The following is a 24,280-nucleotide window of genomic DNA, read 5'->3' as shown; positions in this document are numbered from 1 at the left end:
ATCACTAATGAATATAGATGCTAAAATACTCAATAAGATCCTAACAAACAGAATCCAACAACACATCAAAAAAATTATACACCATGACGAAGTCGGATTTATCCCAGGGTCTTAAGGCTGGTTCAATATACGTAAATCTATAAATTTAATTCAACACATAAACAAAAATAAAGACCATATGATTCTTTCAATTGATGCAGAAAAAGCTTTCGATAATATCTAGCATCCCTTCATGATCAGAGCACTTAAGAAAATTGGTATAGAAGGGACATTTCTTAAACTAATAGAGGCCATCTACAGCAAACCCACAGCCAATATCGTATTGAATGGAGTAAATTGAAATCATTTCGACTTAGATCAGGAATCAGGCAAGGCAATTGTCTCCATTGCTCTTTAACATTGTAATGGAAGTTTTAGCCATTGCAATTAGGGAAGGAAAGGCGATCAAGGATATCCACATAGGGTCAGAAAAGATCAAACTTTCAATCTTCGCAGATGATATGATCGTATATCTGGAAAACACTAGGGATTCTATATAAAACTTTTAGAAGTGATCAAGGAATATAGCAATGTCTCAGGCTACAAAATCAACACCCATAAATCTGTAGCCTTTATATATACCAACAATAAGCAAGCCGAACAAACAGTCCAAGACTCTATTCCTTTGACAGTAGTGCCAAAGAAGATGAAATATTTGGGAGTATACCTAACAAAGGATGTGAAAGATCTCTACAAAGAGAACTATGAAACTCTAAGAAAAGAAATAGCCGAAGATTTTAACAGATGGAAAAACATACCATGCTCATGGCTGAGAAGAATCAACATTGTTAAAATGTCCATACTGCCCAAAGCAATATACGATTTTAATGCAATTCCTATTAAAGCTCCATTGTCATACTTTAAAGATCTTGAAAAAATAATACTTCTTTTTATATGGAATCAGAAAAAAACCTTGAATAGCCAAAACATTACTGAGCAATAAAAACAAAGCAGGAGGAATCACACTACAAGACCTGACACTGTACTATAAATCCATAGTGATTAAAACAGCATGGTAGTGGCACAAAAGCAGAGAAGTAGATGTCTGGAACAGAATAGAGAACCAAGAATGGATCCAGCTACTTACGGTTATTTGATCTTTGACAAGCCAATTAAAAACATTCAGTGGGGAAAAGATTCCCTATTTAACAAATGGTGCTGGGTAAACTGGCTTGCAACCTGTAGAAGATTGAAACTGGACTCACCTTTCACCACTAACTAAGATAGACTGTCACTGGATAAAAGATTTAAACTTAAGACATGAAACTATAAAAATACTTGAAGAAAGTGCAGGGAAAACTCTTGAACGAATTGGCCTGGGTGAATATTTTATGAGGAGGACTCCCCAGGCAATTGAAGCAGTATCAAAAATACACTACTGGGATCTGATCAAACTAAAAAGCTTCTGCACAGCCAAGAACATAGTGAGTAAAGCAAGCAGACAGCCCTCAGAATGGGAGAAAATATTTGAAGGTTATACCTCCGATAAAGGTCTAATAACCAGAATCCACAGAGAACTCAAACGTATTGACAAGACAAGAACACGTGACCCCATCTCAGGGTGGGCAAGGGACTTGAAGAGAAACTTCTCTAAAGAAGACCGATGCACAATCTACAAACACATGAAAAAAAGCTCATCATCCTTAATCATCAGAGAAATGCAAATCAAAACTACTCTGAGATATCACCTAACCCCAGTAACAGTAGCCCACATAACAAAATCCCAAAACCAGAAATGTTGGCGTGGATGTGGAGGAAAGGGCACACTTCTACACTGCTGGTGGGAATTCCCACTAATACGTGCCTTCTGGAAGGATGTCTGGAGAATACTTAGAGACCTAAAAATAGACCTGCCTTTCGATCCTATAATTCCTTTACTAGGTTTATACCCAGAAGACCAAAAGTCACAATATAACAAAGACATCTGTACCAGAATATTTATTGCAGCCAAATTCATAATTGCTAAGTCATGGAAGAAGCCCAAGTGCCCATTGACCCACGAATGGACTAGCAAATTGTGGTACATGTATACCATGGAATACTATGCAGCCTTAAAGAAAGATGGAGACTTTACCTCTTTCATGTTTACATGGATGGAGCTGGAACATATTCTTCTTAGCAAAGTACAGGAATGGAAGAAAAAGTATCCAATGTACTCAGCCCTACCATGAAGCTAAATTATACCTTTCACATGAAGACCATAACCCAACTATAGCACAAGACTATGGGGAAAGGGCCAAGGAAGGGGAAGGGAGGGGGGAGGTTTTGGTGGAGGGAGGGTAATGGGTGGGGCCACATCTATGGTGCATCTTAGAATGGGTACAGGCGATTGTACTAATGTACACAGCTATGATTTAACAATAAAAAAAAAGAAAAAATATTGTTTAAAAAAAACCCTCACCAGCCTATAATTCTATACAATGTAATTATTCTTTAAAATTAAAGGAGATATAAAGATTTTGAAAAACAGGAAAGGGAAAACTTCATTGTCAGTAGACCTGCCCTACAATAAATAATTAAAATCGTGAAAAAAGTTTATTTTAAAATGTCAATATTCAAAATACCTCAGAAACTATATTCTTGTAATTGTTTAAATATATAATGTCAACCTCTAGTTGTTAACTTAAATATGTGTGAGGGGATATGCAGTTGTTTACCAAGGAAAAAATATTTAAAGATTTAAGCGTTGCCTTGCTGGTTTTGGTCATGTTTTACAGGTCCAAAGGCTTACTTATACCAGTGTCAAGAGCAGTTCAGTCCCTGAGAGACTGACTCAGGCAAATGAAAAAGAAGATAATAATGCAATAGACACCAGAAAGTCAATTTTTTTTTTGTTTTATTTGGGGGGAGGGGGTTTATTATTAAATCATAGCCGTGTACATTAATGCGATCATGGGGCACCATACACTGGTTTTATAGACTGTTTGACACATTTTCATCACACTGGTTAACATAGCGTTCCTGGCATTATCTTTGTTATTGTGTTAAGATGTTTATATTCTACATTTACTAAGTTTCACATGTACCCTTGTAATCCCACCAATCACCCTCTCTCAACCCACCCTTCTCCCTCCCTCCCCTCCCTTTCCCCCTTCCCCATACTCTTAGGTTATAACTGGGACTCTAGATTTCGAAGTAATCTGGAAAGGTATTTTCCACAGCTTGTTGAGAATTGAGTATTTTTCCTTGCAAGAAGTGGTCCACAGCTGCAAGAAGTGGTAGTCAGTTGGTGTAGGGTCTGGTGACTATGGTGAATGGCAGAGAGTTTCCATGTCCAGCTTCTGCAGTTTGAAGAGCATTATTTATATCTTGCAAGAGGATCAGCCTGTTTCTACTGACCACTCTTGGCTGCTTATTCTCGTGTCCTCATCATGTCTTCCAGTTGGCTACAGTAGACGTCGCTGAAACCGACTGACCAGGTTTTCTGAGGCTATAGTGGACAATACAGTGCTGGACAACCAAACAGACATTAGCTTTTCTTTTTTTTTTTTTTTATCTTTTTTTTTTTTATTGTTGGGGATTCATTGAGGGTACAATAAGCCAGTTACACTGATTGCAATTGTTAGGTAAAGTCCCTCTTGCAATCATGTCTTGCCCCCATAAAGTGTGACACACACTAACACCCCACCCCCCTCCCTCCATCCCTCTTTCTGCTTCCCCCCCCCATAACCTTAATTGTCATTAATTGTCCTCATATCAAGATTGAGTACATAGGATTCATGCTTCTCCATTCTTGTGATGCTTTACTAAGAATAATGTCTTCCACTTCCATCCAGGTTAATACGAAGGATGTAAAGTCTCCATTTTTTTTAATGGCTGAATAGTATTCCATGGTATACATATACCACACCTTGTTAATCCATTCCTGGGTTGGTGGGCATTTAGGCTGTTTCCACATTTTGGTGATTGTAAATTGAGCTGCAATAAACAGTCTACTACAAGTGTCCTTATGATAAAAGGATTTCTTTCCTTCTGGGTAGATGCCCAGTAATGGGATTGCAGGATCAAATGGTAGGTCTAGCTTGAGTGCTTTGAGGTTTCTCCATACTTCCTTCCAGAAAGGTTGTACTAGTTTGCAGTCCCACCAGCAGTGTAAAAGTGTTCCCTTCTGTCCACATCCACGCCAGCATCTGCAGTTTTGAGATTTTGTGATGTGGGCCATTCTCACTGGGGTTAGATGATATCTCAGGGATGTTTTGATTTGCATTTCTCTAATACATAGAGATGATGAACATTTTTTCATGTGTTTGTTAGCCATTCGTCTGTCGTCTTTAGAGAAAGTTCTATTCATGTCTCTTGCCCATTGATATATGGGATTGTTGGCTTTTTTCATGTGGATTAATTTGAGTTCTCTATAGATCCTAGCTATCAAGCTTTTGTCTGATTGAAAATATGCAAATATCCTTTCCCATTGTGTAGGTTGTCTCTTTGCTTTGGTTATTGTCTCCTTAGCTGTACAGAAGCTTTTCAGTTTAATGAAGTCCCATTTGTTTACTTTTGTTGTTGTTGCAATTGCCATGGCAGTCTTCTTCATGAAGTCTTTCCCCAGGCCAATATCTTCCAGTGTTTTTCCTATGCTTTCTTTGAAGATTTTTATTGTTTCATGCCTTAAATTTAAGTCCTTTATCCATCTTGAATCAATTTTTGTGAGTGGAGAAATGTGTGGGTCCAGTTTCAGTCTTTTACATGTAGACATCCAGTTCTCCCAACACCATTTATTGAATAGGGAGTCTTTCCCCCAAGACAAGTTCTTGTTTGTTTTATCGAAGAATAGGTGGTTGTAAGATGTTAGTTTCATTTCTTGGTTTTCAATTTGATTCCAAGTGTCTATGTCTCTGTTTTTGTGCCAGTACCATGCTGTCTTGAGCACTATGGCTTTGTAGTACAGACTAAAATCTGGTATGCTGATGCCCCCAGCTTTATTTTTGTTACTAAGAACTGCCTTAGCTATAAGGGGTTTTTTCCGGTTCCATACAAAATGCAGAATCATTTTTTCCAAATCTTGAAAGTACGATGTAGGTACTTTGATAGGAATGGCATTGAATAGGTAGATTGCTTTGGGAAGTATAGACATTTTAAAAATCTTGATTCTTCCAATCCATGAGCATGGTATGTTCTTCCATTTGTTAATATCCTCTGCTATTTCCTTCCTGAGGAGTTCATAGTTTTCTTTATAGAGGTCCTTCACCTCCTTCGTTAGGTATATTCCTAGGTATTTCATTTTCTTTGAAACTATGGTGAAGGGAGTTGTGTCCTTAATTAGCTTCTCATCTTGACTGTTGTTGGTGTATACAAAGGCTACTGACTTGTGGACATTGATTTTATATCCTGAAACATTACTGTATTTTTTGATGACTTCTAGGAGTCTTGTGGTTGAGTCTTTGGAGTTCTCTAACTATAAGATCAAGTCGTCAGCAAAGAGGGAGACTTTGACCTCCTCTGCTCCCATTTGGATTCCCTTTATTTCCTTGTCTTGCCTAATTGTGTTGGCTAGAACTTCTAGCACTATGTTGAATAGTAAAGGTGACAGAGGACAACCTTGTCTGGTTACAGTTCTAAGAGGAAAAGCTTTCAGTTTTACTCCATTCAGTAAAATATTGGCTGTGGGTTTGTCATAGATAGCTTCAATCAGTTTTAGAAATGTGCCACCTATGCCTATACTCTTCAGTGTTCTAATTAGAAAAGGATGCTGGATTTTATCAAATGCTTTTTCTGCATCTATTGAGAGGATCATGTGATCTTTATTTTTGCCTCTGTTAATATGGTGGATAACGTTTATGGACTTGCATATGTTAAACCAGCCTTGCATCCCTGGGATGAAGCCTACTTGATCATGATGAATGACTTTTTTGATGATAAGCGGTAATCTATTGGCTAGGATTTTGTTGAGGATTTTTGCATCTATATTCATGAGTGAGATTGGTCTGAAATTCTCCTTTTTGTTTGGGTCTTTTCCTGGTTTTGGTATCAGGGTGATGTTTGCTTCATAGAATGTGTTGGGGAAGATTCCTTGTTCCTCAGTTTTTTGGAATAATTTCTGCAGTACAGGAATAAGCTCTTCCTTGAAGGTTTGATAGAATTCTGGAGTGAAGCCATCTGGACCAGGGCATTTTTTAGTTGGAAGCTGTTTTATTGTTTCTTTGATCTCAGTGCTTGAAATTGGTCTGTTCAGGAGGTCTATTTCTTCCTGGCTAAGTCTACGGAGAGGGTGTGATTCCAAACATTGATCCATTTCCTTGACATTGTCAAATTTCTGGGCATAGAGTTTCTGGTAGTATTCAGAGATGATCTCTTGTATCTCTGTGGGATCAGTTGTTATTTCCCCTTTATCATTTCTGATTGAGGTTACTAGAGATTTTACTTTTCTATTTCTAGTTAGTCTGGCCAATGGTTTATCTATTTTATTTATTTTTTCAAAAAACCAACTCCTTGTTTCATTAATTTTCTGAATGATTCTTTTGTTTTCAATTTCATTGATCTCTGATTTGATTTTGGATATTTCTTTTCTTCTACTGAGTTTAGGCTTAGATTGTTCTTCTTTTTCCAATTCCATAAGATCTCTTGTGAGATTGTTGATGTGCTCTCTTTCTGTTTTTCGAATGTAGGCATCTAAAGCGATGAATTTTCCTCTCAAAACTGCTTTTGCAGTATCCCACAGGTTTTGGTAGCTTGTGTCTTCATTGTTGTTATGCTCAAGGAAGTTAATGATTTCCTGTTTTATTTCTTCCTGCACCCATCTGTTATTCAACAGAAGATTGTTTAATTTCCATGCCTTTGGGTGGGGTCGAGCGTTTTTGTTAGAGTTGAGTTCCACCTTTAGTGCCTTATGTTCTGAGAAGATACAAGGTAAAATTTCAATTCTTTTGATTCTGTTGATATTTGCTTTGTGTCCCAGGATATGATCAATTTTGGAGAATGTTCCATGGGGTGATGAGAAGAATGTATATTCTTTGTGTTTGGGGTGGAGTGTTCTATATGCGTCTATCAAGCATAGTTGGTCTAAGGTCTCATTTAAATCTCTTTGTTTAATTTCTGTTTAGAGGAACTGTCCAGCTCTGTAAGAGGTGTGTTAAAGTCCCCTGTTATGATGGTATTATCAGATATCATATTGCTCAGACTGAGTAAGGTCTGCTTCAAGAATCTGGGAGCATTTAAATTGGGTGCATAAATATTTAGAATGGAAATGTCTTCTTGTTGTAGTTTTCCCTTGACCAATATAAAGTGACCATCTTTGTCTTTTTTGACTTTAGTTGCTTTAAATCCACATGTATCTGAAAATAAGATTGCAACTCCTCTATTCTTCTGAATTCCGTTTGCCTGAAAAATTGTCTTCCAACCCTTGACTCGGAGCTTTAATTTGTCTTTTGAAGCCAGGTGTGTTTCTTGCAGACAGCAAATGGATGGCTTGTGTTTTTTAATCCAGTCAGCCAATCTATGTCTCTTCAGTGGGGAATTCAAGCCATTAACATTTATGGAGATAATTGATAAGTGTGGTAGTATTCTATTCATCTTATTTGGTGAGAGCCCATTGCTTAGTTTTATCTTTTGCATCAGTGTGGAGGTTAGGTTCTGACCTTTGATTTCTGAGTTCTTACTTTGCTGCTGATCCATTGTGGTGGTCAGTGTGCAGAACAGGTTGAAGTATTTCCTGTAGAGCTGGTCTTGTTGTGGCGAATTTCCTCAATGTTTGTATATCCGTAAATGATTTGATTTCTCCGTCAATTTTGAAGCTTAGCTTAGCAGGGTACAGAATTCTGGGCTGAAAATTGTTGTGTTTAAGTAGATTAAAGGTAGATGACCATTGTCTTCTTGCTTGGAAAGTTTCATTAGAGAAGTCTGCGGTCACTCTGATGGATTTGCCCCTGTAGGTCAACTGGCGCTTACTCCTGGCAGCTTGCAGAATCTTTTCTTTTGTCTTGACTTTGGACAGGTTCATCACAATGTGTCTTGGAGAAGCTCGGTTAGAGTTGAGGCGACCTGGGGTCCGATATCCCTCTGAAAGCAGTGTGTCAGAATCTTTGGTGATGTTTGGGAAATTTTCATTTATAATATTCTCTAGTATGGCTTCCATTCCTCTGGGGTATTCTTCTTCCCCTTCTGGAATTCCTATAACTCGTATGTTGGAACGCTTCATAAAGTCCCATAATTCTAACAGTGAACGTTCTGCTTTCTCTCTCTTCTTTTCTGCCTCTTTTACTATCTGAGTTATCTCAAGAACTTTGTCTTCTACCTCTGAAATTCTTTCTTCTGCATGGTCTAACCTGTTGCTGATACTTTCCATTGCATCTTTAAGTTCCCTGATTGACTGTTTCACTTCCTTCAGCTCTGCTATATCCTTTTTATATTCTTCATATCGTTCATCTCTTATTTGATTCTGTTTTTGGATTTCATTTTGGTTATTTTCCACTTTATTAGCAGTTTCCTTCATTGTTTCCATCATTTCTTTCATTGTTTTCAACATGTGTATTCTAAATTCCCTTTCTGTCATTCCTAACATTTCTGTATAGGTGGAATCCTCTGCAGTAGCTACCTCATGGTCCTTTGGCGGGGTTGTTCTGGACTGGTTCTTCATGTTGCCTGGAGTTTTCTGCTGATTCTTCCTCATGAGTGATTTCTTTTATCTGTTTCCTTGCCCTAATTTTCCTTTCACTTCCTCTTGCTCTTTAAGTTCTTGTGCCTGTGGACTAAGGGTTACAGGACCAGAAGAGTGAAAAGGTTGAGGAGCAAAAAAGGGATGAAAGAAAGGAGTACCGAGTGATAAGAAAAAAACGAAAGGTAGAGAAATGAGAGGGGTGGGGATAAGGAATATTGACAAAAAGAAGAGAGGTACAGAAAGAGGGAGACAGGGCAATATAGGTGTACAGTAGGGTACTTTGACACAACCTTAAAAAAACCCACCTTCTGGGAGTGCCCAGTTGGGTGGTTCCCTTGAGGTCAGCAGCTCTTTGCTAACCTGATCAGACACAGTACCCCACCTCCACCAAGTAGAGAGGAAAGACAAAAATGCTATAAATCAAACCAAAACAAGCAAACAGAAAACTTTACGGGGATACAATTGGGTGAAAAACCAAATGATAGGGGTAGGAACACTAGCAAACATGAAGTTGTAGTTATTAAAAAAGGCAGCAATGGAAAATTATAATTAAACTAGAAAAGTTGAGAAAGAAAAAGGGATCTGTATGGAAAAGATTGAAATTAAAAGACAAAAGAACATCAACAACATCAAAACAAACAAACAAACAAAAAAAACCAAACAAACAAAAAAAAGAAAAAAATATACAACCAAAAACAAAGCAGTTTGTATATGTTATTGAATATTGTCTGGGCAACACGTGGTCTTCTGGGGTATGAGATGTTAGTCACAGTTCTGATACGACTGGAGGCTGCTGATTTCTCAAACGCCAGCAGGTAGACACCCTAAATCTCTCTTCAGCCCACTTAAAAGGCACTTTGTATTTGTAAACTTGCTGAGCAGAAGCTTTCCCAGCTTTCTCGCTGGAATCACTGCTGAAGTGGCTATCCGCTTACCCAGTGTGCCAAAACCGGTCTCACTCTGCCCCTGAGGGTTAGGGCTGCAAGGCGGCTCAGACCCCACCCTTAGGCTACTTGGTTGCTGGGTTACAAGCTCCCACCCATTTCTAGCTCTGCGACCCTGAGGGCGGAGCTTGCCGGGGCAGATCACTGACAATGGTTCCGTGTGACCCACCCCCAAACACTATTAGCTCCGTCTGGCTCAGCGGCTCAGACTGGGGCCCTAGACAACGGCCAAAGTTCTCCGCACTCCTGCTCAGGCCTTCCCCAGGGCAGTTCAACTCAGTACCAAGCCCAAGGACATCAAAACAGTTCACAGGTAAGGCCTTTCTGGTTTGCAGTCTCGCTGCTACTGAACTTACAGTTGTGGGCGGGTTTAGAGGGATTGAACACACGCGACCACTTGCCGGTTTTCCACTGTGTTAGTCCTCCTCTTGGGGTCCAGAAGTCTCTCGCTGACTCCCTGTATCCTCATAGGAGTCATGATAGGCAGTTCCCACCAGCCAGAGATGCCTGGAATCCTATCTCCCCAGACTCAACGGTGCCCAGATGCAAGGAAGCTGTTACTTGGCGGCCATCTTGCTCCGCCTCAGCAGGGTTGATGTGCATTCTTCAACCTTCTCTCTTGGTGCAGCTCTAATCCACCAGGTTACTTGCTATATTTCTGTCCTTTAGCTCTCCTTCTGGACGGGAGCCTCTGTGGAATGCTGGCTTCAGTCAGCCATCTTGTCTCTGCCCCTTCTCTGAGCTGTTCCGTGGATCTGGTTTGGTTCACCCAGAAGAACTAGCAAGTTTGGCTGAGTCAAAGGGCAAGCAAGAACCTGTCCATCATATCCTCCCTTTCCATGTCCTCTAACCTGGTGAAAACACTGTTTTTTTGACATTAGCTTTTCTTAAAAAAAAAATAATATTCAATTTTGGACCGTGTTTTGGCACTTCATCTTTATATAACCATTGTGTTGAATAATGATGATTCTTAAAAAGAAAATCCATTTTTCATGACACGTGTATAATTTGTTTGGCTTTATGTTGTGACTACAAAGAAAGGAAAGCTTCAAGACGATTTCTCTCTTCTGACACTGTTTAATTCATATGAAATCCATCTATTCAGCTTCTTTACCTTGCATATTTGTTTCAAATGGTTCAATATTGTCGAAATAGAAACATCAAACTTTGCTGCTAATTCACATGTAGGTTGAGGTGATTTTTGCTTCCACTACAGCTTTTAGCCCATCATTATTCACCTTGGTCTCAGGTTGCCCTCGAGGTTCATTTTTAAGAATAAAATCACCGAACAGAACTTCTCAAACCATCAACATACTAAGTATTCATCGATCACATCCTTCATGTCCTTCCCAAACGGTTGATATTTTGAGCTCTCTGGCCTGCACTGGCTCCATGATAGAACTCATATTCAAAAGTACACACATTTTTGATATCCCTCGTCTCACAAAAATTGCTCTAAAAAAATTTAAGAGACAATCACAAGGCAAAATATTCACTTGAAAGAATGAGGACATGCCTTCACAAAAACGAACAAACAAATAAGAACAACAACAACAACAAAAAACTCCATGAAGTGTCCAAGTGAAGTGTCAGAGATATCAACCATCAAACTTATTACTTCAGGAAATTAGGCATTCTATACTTAATAACTTAATTTTACATGAATGTGTTTTTAATCGATTATAACCAAGAAGTAACACTTAAGCATGAATACTACTTTAGTGAGGTTTTGTATTTGGGGGGGTATATATTTTTTTTTTCTTTTTTATTGTTGGGGATTCATTGAGGGTACAATAAGCCAGTTACACTGATTGCAATTGTTAGGTAAAGTGGGGGGGTATATTTTAAATATTGGATTTAATAAAACTTATGTATGGGTCAACCATTGCCTTCCATGGAACCCTCCCTGACACATCCACCCAAAATGATGAGGTGAGGGGCTGAAAATCAGGGCATTAATTATAAGTCTGTACACAGAAAGACTAGATCCTCACATCTGTTTGCAGAGAAGTCAGTGTACTGTGAGTGTGGATTCTACCCAGGTGAGGAAAGAAGTAAGCTCTCTGAACAATCGGAAATTCTCTAGTAGAAAATCACAATGTAAAGGGTGCTCCCTCCTCCTCCTCCACCCACACTTTCAGGGACCTTGCATTGATGACCACCACTCTGGTCATGGAGTTGCAAGGATTTAACCAGTAATTTCCAGGACCTTGGCTCTCAACCTGAGTGCAAAGCCCTATCAAGAGAATGATGCTGAGAATAGCACTATAGAGTAAGCTGGGAAGTCTTAGAGTTCTTAGCACCACGTCTTTCCAAAGCGAATGAATAGCTTCCTTCCTTCCTTCCTTCCTTCCTTCCTTCCTTCCTTCCTTCCTTCCTTCCTTCCTTCCTTCCTTCCTTCCTTCTTTCCTTCCTTCCTCCCTCCCTCCCTCCCTCCCTCCCTCCCTCCCTCCCTCCCTCCCTCCCTTCCTTCCTTCCTTCCTTCCTTCCTTCCTTCCTTCCTTCCTTCTCTCTCTCTCCCTCTCTTGTTACTTCTAACATCTGGACACATTTTATGTTCAAAACTTCATTAATAGATTTTAGTTATGGGTTTTTAAAATGAAGTATAATTGAAAAATGTTCTCATATTCGTTTTGACTCATTTATTCACAGGTATGGTATCCTGCTACAAGAATAAAAACTTTTTAACATTTTAAATGGCTCCTTGTCTCATTTTCTTCATTTATAATAAGGTAACAACAACAGTACCTTAGGGTTAAGACAATTAATTGAAATAATTCATGGAAAGTACCCAGCTTTGTGCCAGCACATAAGCTTTCAATTAATGTCTTTCATTGTTGTCATAGTTCATTATTATTTTATTTATTATTAATTATTCAATTAGCCATCCAGCTAAATGTTAAACTTCAGTTGATCTTTGAACAACATGGGGCTTGGAGCAATTACTCCTGTGCAGTCAAACTTCTGCATAGAAACTTTGAGTCCTCCTAACTTAGCTACTGCTATCCTAGTGTTGATAGCCTTACCAATTACAAAAACGGTTTATTAACACATATTGTCTATGTTATCTATATTATATGCTGTTTTCTTATAATAAAACTGAGCTACAGGAAAAATGTGTTTATGAAAATCATAAGGCTTTTATCTTTTTAGCAACCTGGACAGATTTGGAGAACATCCTCCTAAGCCGAGTATTGCAAGGACAGAAATGACCATCTCATGTACTCACCACTAAACTGAAAATAGTAGATTAACAGCTATGGGTTCACATGGGAGAAAAACTCAGTCAGATTCCAGCGGTGATGGAGGCGTTTGGTGGGCTCCTGTCCAACCGGCACAGTACATGGATATACAGTTCCCCTCCTGGGTGAAGGACACAGCTACAACCAGACCTTTAACTTTACAAACGTGAACTATGTGACCTAATTGTATGTACCCTTGTGTTGATCTGAAAATTTTAAAAAGGAGATCATAAGGAAGAGAAAGTATATTCACGATTTAATAAGTGTAGAGAATCCCATGAAGGTCTTCATCACATTTAGGATGAGCAGGCTGAGGAGGAGGAAAAGGAGAGTTTGCTCTTGCTGTCTCAGGGTGGCAGAGGGGGGGACAAAACCTTGCGTATGTGGGTCCACACAGCTCAAACCCATGTTGTTCAAGAATTGAAGTGTTTGTATTATGTCTGTATTAGGTTTGTTAACATAATTTAAAACTGGAAAGAACACATTATAACACAACATGATAAATGACCAAGATCACTCTCTCAATATTTCATCTTTGAAAATGTTTATTTTTGAGGAATAATATGCTATCAGCTAAGCTTTGAAATGTACCTTGTAAAATGAGAGTGTTCATTACTAATATGAATAGAACAGTAGTAAAATGTTGCTGATATGAAACGAATGTACTCTGTGGTATTAGAGTTCATTGTTAGTTTAAATAAAATAATAATGTCAGCAAGCCTTAGCTCAATCAATTTATGGACCCTTTTATTTTACCGTATTATCTTCCTTGTGTCTAAGTCTAACCTTTCTTTATTGGAAACTTTCGTGCTTTATTATTTCTGGTAAGTGAAATAGATTTTTCTGACAGACTTAAATGTTACCACTTGATGTTTCTACTATTACACAAATACAGCTCTTTTCCTTAACAATTTCTCCAAATAATTCCTGTTGACAACATACACAGGGCAATTTGCACTGTGATCTTTGCACTGTTCTCTTAGCAAATCAATAGTCTTCAGCTGCAAAAGGTGGGCAAAACACAGAGTGCATGCCACGCTGTCTGTAGGAATTATTAGATATCTGCAAAAACCTTGGTCTTGTCCACATATGAATTAAAAAGTCATCTGAAGGGCGGCGCCTGTGGCTCAGTGAGTAGGGCGCCAGCCCCATATGCCGAGGGTGGCGGGTTCAAACCCAGCCCCGGCCAAACTGCAACCAAAAAATAGCCGGGCGTTGTGGCGGGCACCTGTAGTCCCAGCTACTCGGGAAGCTGAGGCAAGAGAATCGCGTAAGCCCAAGAGATAGAGGTTGCTGTGAGCCGTGTGACGCCACGGCACTCTACCCGAGGGCGGTACAGTGAGACTCTGTCTCTACAAAAAAAAAAAAAAAAAAAAAAGTCATCTGAAGCCATCAAAAAAAAAAAAAAAAACTGAATTATTTATTTATTTATGTATTTCCCCAATGGTCATTGTCAAACACCTGTGTTTTAACCAGGTTCACCCAGCATGTGTTTTGTTCTTTTCTGTTTCCATTCTGGAAGGTTCATTCCTCCAGTGAGTTGCAATACAGGCACACAATACACAAAGGGCATTGGTGTACATTTGTGTGAGTGTGGATTTATTTCCATAATACCAGCTTTTACACCAGTAATTTCATTAAAAAGTATGCAGAATACACAAACAAAAATAAGCTGACACTGAATATATAATTCAAAGACAAATATATGTGTTTGAAGTCAAATACAAATATATGAATATAGTATGTATAAATATAAGTATAAAATATATAATAGTAAAAACCAAATGCAGAAAATTATGAACATATTGTAAAATATCAGTTACAACATACACTAGCAAATGTATGTAATTCAAACATATTTTATCTACTATCAATTAGTAGTACTTATGTTCCACAAATGATCAATATAAAATAAAAAGTAATTTAACATAAAATTGAAAATAAAATGTTACTTTTAAACAGGTGGATTTTAAACAACAGTGCATTAAGATTTCCATGGTTGAGTTGAAGCATATTTCTGAGCATTTTTTTTTTCCAGCTGATGAGAAATCTCTTCATGGCGCCCGAGCATAATGTTGCTAAATTTAATGTGAGCGCACTGCGGGCCAAAACCCTCCAGCTCAGCACTATCCTACGCTGCCTTGTAAGGAGCTAGTCACAGAGGCACGCACCTTAATACCCCACCATTTGTGCACATGTGTAACAGGGGGGAAATTTCATTTATATCCTCTGCTGAATTTTAAGAGAAGATTCTGGGTGGCATTGGGCCCTAAGTTACTGAGCACTGTCTTGGGCCTTGGCAAGTAAGTTTGAAGCTGGAAGCTAGGGCAAAGCTGAGTTACTCTGCATAACAATCGGGAGAGGGTTTCCAACTAACCTTTGTGGACAGAGGGCAGAAAGAGTAATGTCTATTGGTGATGATGCTGGGGGAGAAAGGAGACTTGGGGGAGCAGACACGTCTGCTTAATGTTTGAAATTAGTTTGCTTTGGTGTCTGTTGAGGGAGAACTAGGTAGACTAACGCCAAGAACCATGATATGTGATTAACTGGTCAAGTTTTCAAACAAAAGTTTAATTTGAGATACCTATGTCTTTTCTATGTAATCCATAAACATGTCGGGTATGATATTAATACAACTTCCTGGTGTCCCAAATCACAGACAGATTAAGTGTATGTTTGAAAGCTTGGAAGGAAAAGACATCTTTGAATGCATAACAAAGTAGAAAAAGTAGAAAAAAGCAAAATTAACAAATTAATCAAACTACTCTTCTGATAATAAATGAGTTCTAAGACAATGATAGATAAATTGTCATGGAATATTTGTTACCTAGTGTTTGAAAGGTCTAAATGCTTAATAGACTTCTCAGCTATGTCAAAGAATTTGAATGTAGTTTCTTGTTAAGTATTTTCTAAGCAGAAATTACATTTAAGAATAAATACTTGAGTAAAGAGTCTGGCTTGTATAATATGTAATCATAGAGTTGAATGAGATGTGAATACTTCACAGCAAGAGATGCATTACTGAAATTTTGAAGGATAATTTTGACAAAATATTTTAAAGTCTACAAAAATGACATTAAGAATATTTGATTATTTATAAAAATAAAAATGACTGTTTTATGCTCAGTACGTCCTGTGTTTTGACTTACTGAGAATAGAATGTTGATCCTGACCATGCTTACATATATCGCTTCTTACAAGACGAAAGGTTATATCATAAGCCATAATTATAGTAAAGGATTCTTAGCATTGATTTTAGGATCAGATAAGCTGGTGTTTGTGGATGGTGGCTCTACCACTGGGAAGCTGTATACCTCTGGAAAGGTATGTGATATTTCCAAGCCCAGTGTTCTCATCTGTAAAATGTCATTAGACATAGAACTTATCTCACAGAATTATTGCGGAGATGGAATTAGTTAATGTATGTGGAGTGCCTAAAATAGCACCTAAAACATAATTAACTTCAATGCATATTATGCCATTATATACTAATTTATCATGACAGCAAGGAAACCTGGGAGAGAACAAAGAAGTCTATGAGAATATACTGCAAAAACCTCTAGAATATTCTAACTAATATAGCCAACAAAGTAAAACAAATCAACAGAAACCAGAGTTCTCCATATAGTGATTATGTAAGAACTTATTTATAGGTCTTTTATTTTATTCAAATTTATAGAAAATTATAAAAAAGAGTTACCATTACTAGCACAGGACTAGAAAGCAGAATAGAATCTACAGCTTTGAGGAAGTTGGTTTCTAACATGTAAAGCAGTAAACCTTCCAGCTATCTTAGGCGAACAGATCTTCCATGAGTTCCTCTCACAAAATTCATAGTAGTCTTATTGCTGAATCTAACTGAGACACTAAAATGTCTACATTGACCTTTAAATTTGATTTAAAGGGCTGGGCACGGTGGCTCATGCCTGTAATCCTAGCACTGTGGGAGCCTGAGGAGGGTAGATGGCCTGAGCTCATGGGTTCGAGACCAGCCTGAGCCAAAGCAAGACCCTATCTTAAAAAATGTCCGGGCATTGTGGCGGGTGCCTATAGTCCCAGCTACTCAGGAGGCTGAAGCAAGAGAATCGCTTGAGCCCAACAGTTTGAGGTTGCTGTGAGCTATGATGCCAGGGCATTGTACTGAGGGTGACAAAGTGAGACTCTGTCTCAAAAAAAAATTTTTTTTTATTTAAAAAGTCTTATCTGGCTATTTTTAATTTTGATTTTGCACTTTGCCACTATAACTGCTATTTTTGTGTACATTTAACATTGTACCTTAGAGATTATAATAACGACAAACATGGCCTTTCCCCCCATATGTTTATAGTCTAAAACATAAAATAAGCAGTTTAAAAGAAAAAGTACAAAAATAAATGTGGTTCATTTATCTCTGCCCACCAATTTTTGTCTTTCTTTCCTTATCTATTATTGGAGAAATAAAAAAGGCTCATTGAAAACTTTTTAAGAGGTCAGCATGGTGACTCACATCTAGCCCAGGGCTAGCCTCAATCCTAGCCCTCTGGGAGACTGATGCAGGAGGATTGCTAGAGCTCAGGAGTTTAAGAACAGAAAAAAAAATAGAAAAACTAGGTGGGCATTGTGGCAGGTGCTTATAGTCCCAGCTACTTAAAAGGCTAAGGCAGGAGGCTCTCTTGAACCCAGGAGTTTGAGGTTGCAGTGAGCTATAATGACACATCAGCACTCTAGCCTGGGCAACAGAGTGAATCTGTCTTGGAAAAAAAAAATGAAAACTTTTACAAATATAATGTATTCAAACCTAATTAAAGTCTTACACAAAAGATTCTGATCAACCATATTCCGGAAGGGAACTTATGATTAAAAAGCTCTCTCAAAGGTTTAAAAATATAACCATTATCCAGTCTATAGCTCTGTGCCCCTTTTAGTAAGTGCTATGGAGTAAATTCATTCAGCTAAAGAGGAGTATGCCCAACCAGCTTTGATATACGGGTGCTTGAACCTGCACTTTGGTAAAAGCTACTAATAATTTAACCAAACAACGAAGATCTTCATGGGCTAGTTTCAAACTGAGTGGTGGGAAAAGAGATGAGAGACTAGTTTCTCTGTTAGAAACATTTAAGAAACAAATCATTTCCTAAATTTAGTCTAATTTGTTCAGTTTAATGTCAATATGGTTTGAAAGCAAAAAAGTTAAACTGGGCAAATTTAAACAGTCAAGGAAGACTTTATTCAAGACTACAATAGCTCCCTATTATTTGTGAGTTGCCTGCAATCAACTGTGTAAATAGGATATGAAAAATTCTAGAAATAAACAATTCATGGGTTTTAAACTGGACACTGTTCTGAGTAGCATGATGAAATCTCATACCATCCCATTGTGTGATGGAATCATCCCTTCGTCCAGAGCATCACACGGTAGATGGTCTCTGCACACTAGGCTCTAGTGACTGACACTCCAGGCTGTCAGAATGACTGTCGTGGTCTCACGGTGTTTATGTCCAAGTCACTGCTACTTTATCTCATTGTTTTATGATGGCCCCAAGACACGAGAGTAGTAAAGCTGGCAATTCAGATGTGCCAAAGAGACGCCATGAAGTGCTTTCTTTCAGTGAGAAAGTTAAAGTTCTTCACTTAATAAGGAAAGAAAAAATCATATGCTGAGGATGCCAAAACTTATGTTATGAACATATCTTCTATTTGTGAAATTGAGAAGAAGGAAAAACTCTGTGCTATTTTTGCTGTGGCATCTTAAACTGCACACATTATGTCACAGTTAAAATGGAAAAAGCCTTCAGTTTGTGGATGGAAGACACGAACAGAAACGTCTTTGCCTTGATGGCAATCAGGTTTGATACCATCTGTGGTTTCAGGCATCCACTGTAGTCCGGGAACCTGCCTTCCACAGATAAAGGGTACTTGTGTACAGCAATAGGGGAGAGGGTTTAGCTGTCAGTCACAATTTAACTCTGCTGAAACAAAGACCATCTGCATCACTAACAGGCCTTATCAAAGGGAAAGTAGACTTTCTAGTATTTTTATAAGAAGAGATAGGCTGTTACCCTAACAAGACGGGGAAATAGGACACCATCTTCCTTGATGACTCCATCTCAAAGGTATGGCTCCAGGGTTCTTGAGAAAGACAACCGTAGGTTGTAAAACTGGAAGAAAGTTTTTAAAAATTACATCTCAATATAGCATAAAAAGAATTCACTAATACAGTTTTCTGTAGTAAATACTCCTAGAAAAGGGAGGGTAGAGGCCTAGAGGCAGAAAGAAGCCTGTTCAAAATTTGGTTAAGCAGAGGAAAACATAAAGCACCTCTTGGTCAATGGGCCAAGGTAGATGGACGTTGTAATAGCAAGAATCTGTCTGTGATGGGATCCTGGAGAGAGACTGTCTTAAATTCTGATGGTAGAAACTTGGTTAATGCATAAATTTTGTGTTATAGTTTAGAAGACTGATTTTCAATAGGTGTGCCCGGGCAATTGGTGTATTGTGAGAGGATCTTAGGCATGCCACGAAATTTTTAAAGACCATTTATTAAATTATTTTGAAAGGAATTCAAAGCTCAGTTAGTATGTTCTTTTTATTATTTTTTTAATCAACATAATTTAAGTGTGCCGTGGAAGTTTAACTAAAGGCTCAAGTGTGCCATACAATAAAAAAGTTTGAAAAAGACTGATTTAGGACTTAATTTTGCTACTCTTGAAGAATTTTAAACTGTCAGAATCAAGCGTTCTGACCTCAGAAGACCATTTTTTCCTCCTTACAACCGTTTCATCTTAGGGAAAAATCATGCAACAAAGAATGTTCAATATGATTTTCACTTCAGTGAAAGAAATTCTAAAAAACAATGCCCTGCTTAAAAAGCTTATGAGAAAATTGGAATTTAAATAATATATTACTTTGTCATACTGTCCTATTTTATCACATTTCAAAGAGGACTTTTTGTTTTATCCAAAAATTTAACTTGGAATTTGGTGAATAAGGAAACTATGGCACATATTTTATATAATTTAGGTATCAAAATTGATCTCTACAAGACCCTTGGTAAATACTTTCACAAACGTATACTCACAGAAATGATTTTTATTCCTAGTTGTCCAGTACAATTAAAATTTAGAGCTTTTAAAAATCGCAAATGTTACCCCGTCCCCACAGATCTTCAGTATTTAAACACGAGGTCTGTTGTTTTAGAAAATGCTCTCAAAGTATTTTATGACTAACATCTCCTGGGAGCTTTTCAGAAATGCAGAATCTTGGGCTTTGCCACATCTGTTGAGTTGGAATCTGCACTTTGACAAAGGTTCAGCTGTACTAAAGGTTCAGCCCAGGAAAGTCTGAGATGCTCAGCCCTGCAGGACACTTCCTGGCCAGCTAGAGTGAGCTCCCTGCACCCAGTTAGGGTGAACTGGCTTCCAGCACTGTCCCAGCAGCACCTCTATAGATAAGGTTCCTAAGACTTGAACTTTCCTGGCTATGTTGGGTATGTCTTTGGTGAAAAATTTTAGCACAGGATTTGGGATATAGGAAAAAAAAAAAGAAAATGCGTTTAAAAGATGGCAAGAATTATTATTAATTCATATTAATATCTGGTGCTTACCTTAAAAATTCAGGAGTCACACTACTTGGGTGAAGGGCACACTTCTATCCTTGCCTCCATCTGTACAAAAGCAAAGTATGTAAACAAAACATGTGCGCTCCTAATATTCTAAAATAAATCTTAAACAATAAATTTTAAAAACAAAAATACCCAAGAGTCTTCAATAAGGATGTATTTGGAGAAAGAGAACTAAAGGGACTGCTCCATTCAAGCAGAAATTGGATTTTCTGGTGACTTACTGACCAAATTATCTTTGGCCTGGGGCAAGGTACTTCTTTCAATTTCTCCACCTATTCAGATGACAAAAACTTCTCCTAACAGGTATGTAAAAACAGAATAGGAAACCCTGAAGTGACTTTTGCTTCTGTGGGGAGAAAGCCTTTACTACATTAGTAGTAAGCAGAAATAATATTTATTAGTTCAACGTATTTTCCTTGGCTAGACGACACGCCTCGCGTTTGGTCTTCCTCCCTGCTCCCGTGCAGGTGTTTGACGGTGGTTGTGCATAAAACATTTCTCACACTTAATAGCTTTCGAATGTAAAGTAAAAGGGAAGATAAAATTTTACTCAGTAATGATTATTTCGAAATTATCTCTGTTTTTACCTTTCTGTGTTCTATTTTTTGAGCATCCCAACTGGAAATCTTATGTCATTCTCTTAACTATATATTTATAGCAAGTCAATAGAAGCAGTTTTCAAAGGAAAAACCAAAAATTTTTAAAAATTCAAAGAACTAAGATTTCTTTCTGGCTTTCATTCAGAGATGTAGGGAGCTGCAAAAAGTGAAGCCCCAATCTTAACAGTAAAAATAAACCAAACAAGCAGCGAATTTATAGTCTTTTTTTGATCTGGTGGAGAGCTGAGGTTGCATAGCAACCAACTGGCCCCAAATCTAAGAAGAAACCAGCAGGGCGAGCCGAGCCTGGAGCACCCGCTTCCCTGTGCAGGGGACACTCGGCACAGCACGGGTGTTGTTTGGCTGAGGTGACTGGTCGGCTGCAGTGGGCCCTGGTGAGAGAGGTTGGAGTCCTGACACCCACGGATGAAGCTTTCATGCCCTCGTTAAGCCATTTTGTGTACAAACTCCACCTGGAGGCCACAAAATCATTGAGGGAATTTTGAGACAGTCTTCCCTGGACCTGAACATGGGGACAGAGATGAGAGCTCGAGTGGGGATGAGGCGGGGAATATTGCTGAGATATTCACTCCTGAATGTCTGAACAAAAGCCTCAAGGTGTAGGGAGCACAGCAAACACGGTTGCCAGTAGTGCACGGGTAGAAATCCATTGCAGGGAAGGGGAAGAAGAGGGGCGAGAAAAATTCTCTCCTTGGGGAAGGTTAGTAGGACAAGGTCTGCCTTAGACCGAGGCTGTCTGAGAACCACAGAGGACACCCACGCCACCACCACTTGCCGGGCCTAGATTTGAAAGGGCCTTGCTAGAGACAGATTGTCTCTGAGATGCAATACAAGAAAACTCTTAAAACTGTCAGTGGAACAGATACTGAGGAAAAGCAAACACACAAGGAATCACCAGAAAACCAGCTCCTGCTCTAAACATAAGATTCTTTACAGAGATTTGCCGCCTGTCCTACCCGGAGGGCAATCATATACCAGCAGCAGCAACACACAAACCTCACAATCACACACCACCAGGAACAACAACACAAACCTCACAATTGTACACCACCAGGAGCAACAACACAAACCTCGCAGTCATACAGCACCAGCAGCACCAACAACACAAACCTCACAGTCATACAGCACCAGCACCAACAACACAAACCTCACAATTGTACAGCACCAGCACCAACAACACAAACCTCGCAGTCATACAGCACCAGGAGCAACAACACAAACCTCACAGTCATACAGCTCCAGCACCAACAACACAAACCTCACAATTGTACACCACCAGGAGCAACAACACAAACCTCGCAGTCATACAGCACCAGCAGTACCAACAACACAAACCTCACAGTCATACAGCTCCAGCACCAACAACACAAACCTCACAATTGTACAGCACCAGAAGCAACAACACAAACCTCACAATCACCACCAGCAGCAACAACACAAACCTCACAATCGTACAGCACCAGGGGCAGCAACACAAACCTCACAGTTGTACAGCACCAGGAGCACCAACAACACAAACCTCACAGTCATACAGCTCCAGCACCAACAACACAAACCTCACAATTGTACAGCACCAGAAGCAACAACACAAACCTCATAATCACCACCAGCAGCAACAACACAAACCTCACAATCATACAGCACCAGGGGCAGCAACACAAACCTCACAGTTGTACAGCACCAGGAGCACCAACAACACAAACCTCACAGTCATACAGCACCAGCACCAACAACACAAACTTCACAATTGTACAGCACCAGGAGCAACAACACAAACCTCACAATTGTACAGCACCAGGGGCAGCAACACAAACCTCACAGTCATACAGCACCAGCACCAACAACACAAACTTCACAATTGTACAGCACCAGCACCAACAACACAAATCTCACAGTCATACAGCACCAGCACCAACAACACAAACCTCACAGTCATACAGCACCAGCACCAACAACACAAACCTCACAGTCATACAGCACCAGCACCAACAACACAAACCTCACAGTCATACAGCACCAGCACCAACAACACAAACTTCACAATTGTACAGCACCAGGAGCAACAACACAAACCTCACAATTGTACAGCACCAGGGGCAGCAACACAAACCTCACAGTCATACAGCACCAGCACCAACAACACAAACTTCACAATTGTACAGCACCAGCACCAACAACACAAATCTCACAGTCATACAGCACCAGCACCAACAACACAAACCTCACAGTCATACAGCACCAGCACCAACAACACAAACCTCACAATTGTACAGCACCAGGGGCAGCAACACAAACCTCACAGTCATACAGCACCAGCACCAACAACACAAACCTCACAATTGTACAGCACCAGCACCAACAACACAAACCTCACAATCACACACCACCAGCAGCAACAACACAAACCTCACAGTCAGCCTGACTCTTACTTAGGGTTACTCTCAGATTCCTTTCACTAAAGGCCCTACTGAAAGAAAGGCACAATCATTTTCAGGTATAGAAGTGCTTACCTCAGTCTTTACTAGTCCACATAAGATGTCCAGCTTTTAACAACTACAACAAGTTGTGATGCACATGAGATGAGGGGAAGCCACATACTCCCAAGGGGCAGAGCATACATGACACAGGTCTGGAACTATGTGACGGGCAAATGAAAATAACTGCAGTTAATAGGTTAAAGATGTTAATGGGAAAAACTGACAGCATTGGAGGTCAAATGTGTAGCAACTTCACTGGAGAAATGGAAACTGTCAGGAGAAGTCAAGTGGGAGCGCTAGGAGTGAACAGCACCGGGACAGAAGGGTAGCATGCCTCCGGAGGGCTCGTGCAGACTCTGCTCAGCGGAAGAAAGAATTGCTCAAGCTTCAAAGAGTTCAAGGGAAATAGTCCAAACTGAAATACAGAAGTGAAGAAATCTGGGACTGTGCTGGTTACAAACTTTTGTTTTATCTTTGCAAGAAAGGCAGGAGGGGGTTGACATCGGCCTTGGAAGCTAGTCCCTTAGAGAGAATTCCTGACTGATAGTTGACTTTTAAAGGCATCTTTACCAAAGTGAGTCCTCACTGTGTGATTAAGAAATTTAAAACCAGTTCTAATTTTTACTGATTACTAAGACTATAGAACAGTATGAAGAACTTTTATCAATTCTCAATTTTGTGTATAATTCTAATTGCCAACTTGGCCCAAGATTTATTAAAACTATATACACTTGAAATTGTTAAATGTTTTTTTAAGTTTCCATG

This window comes from Nycticebus coucang, chromosome 5, assembly GCF_027406575.1.
Source record: "Nycticebus coucang isolate mNycCou1 chromosome 5, mNycCou1.pri, whole genome shotgun sequence".
Classification (NCBI taxonomy): domain Eukaryota; kingdom Metazoa; phylum Chordata; class Mammalia; order Primates; family Lorisidae; genus Nycticebus; species Nycticebus coucang.
This window is presented reverse-complemented; position numbering follows the sequence as displayed.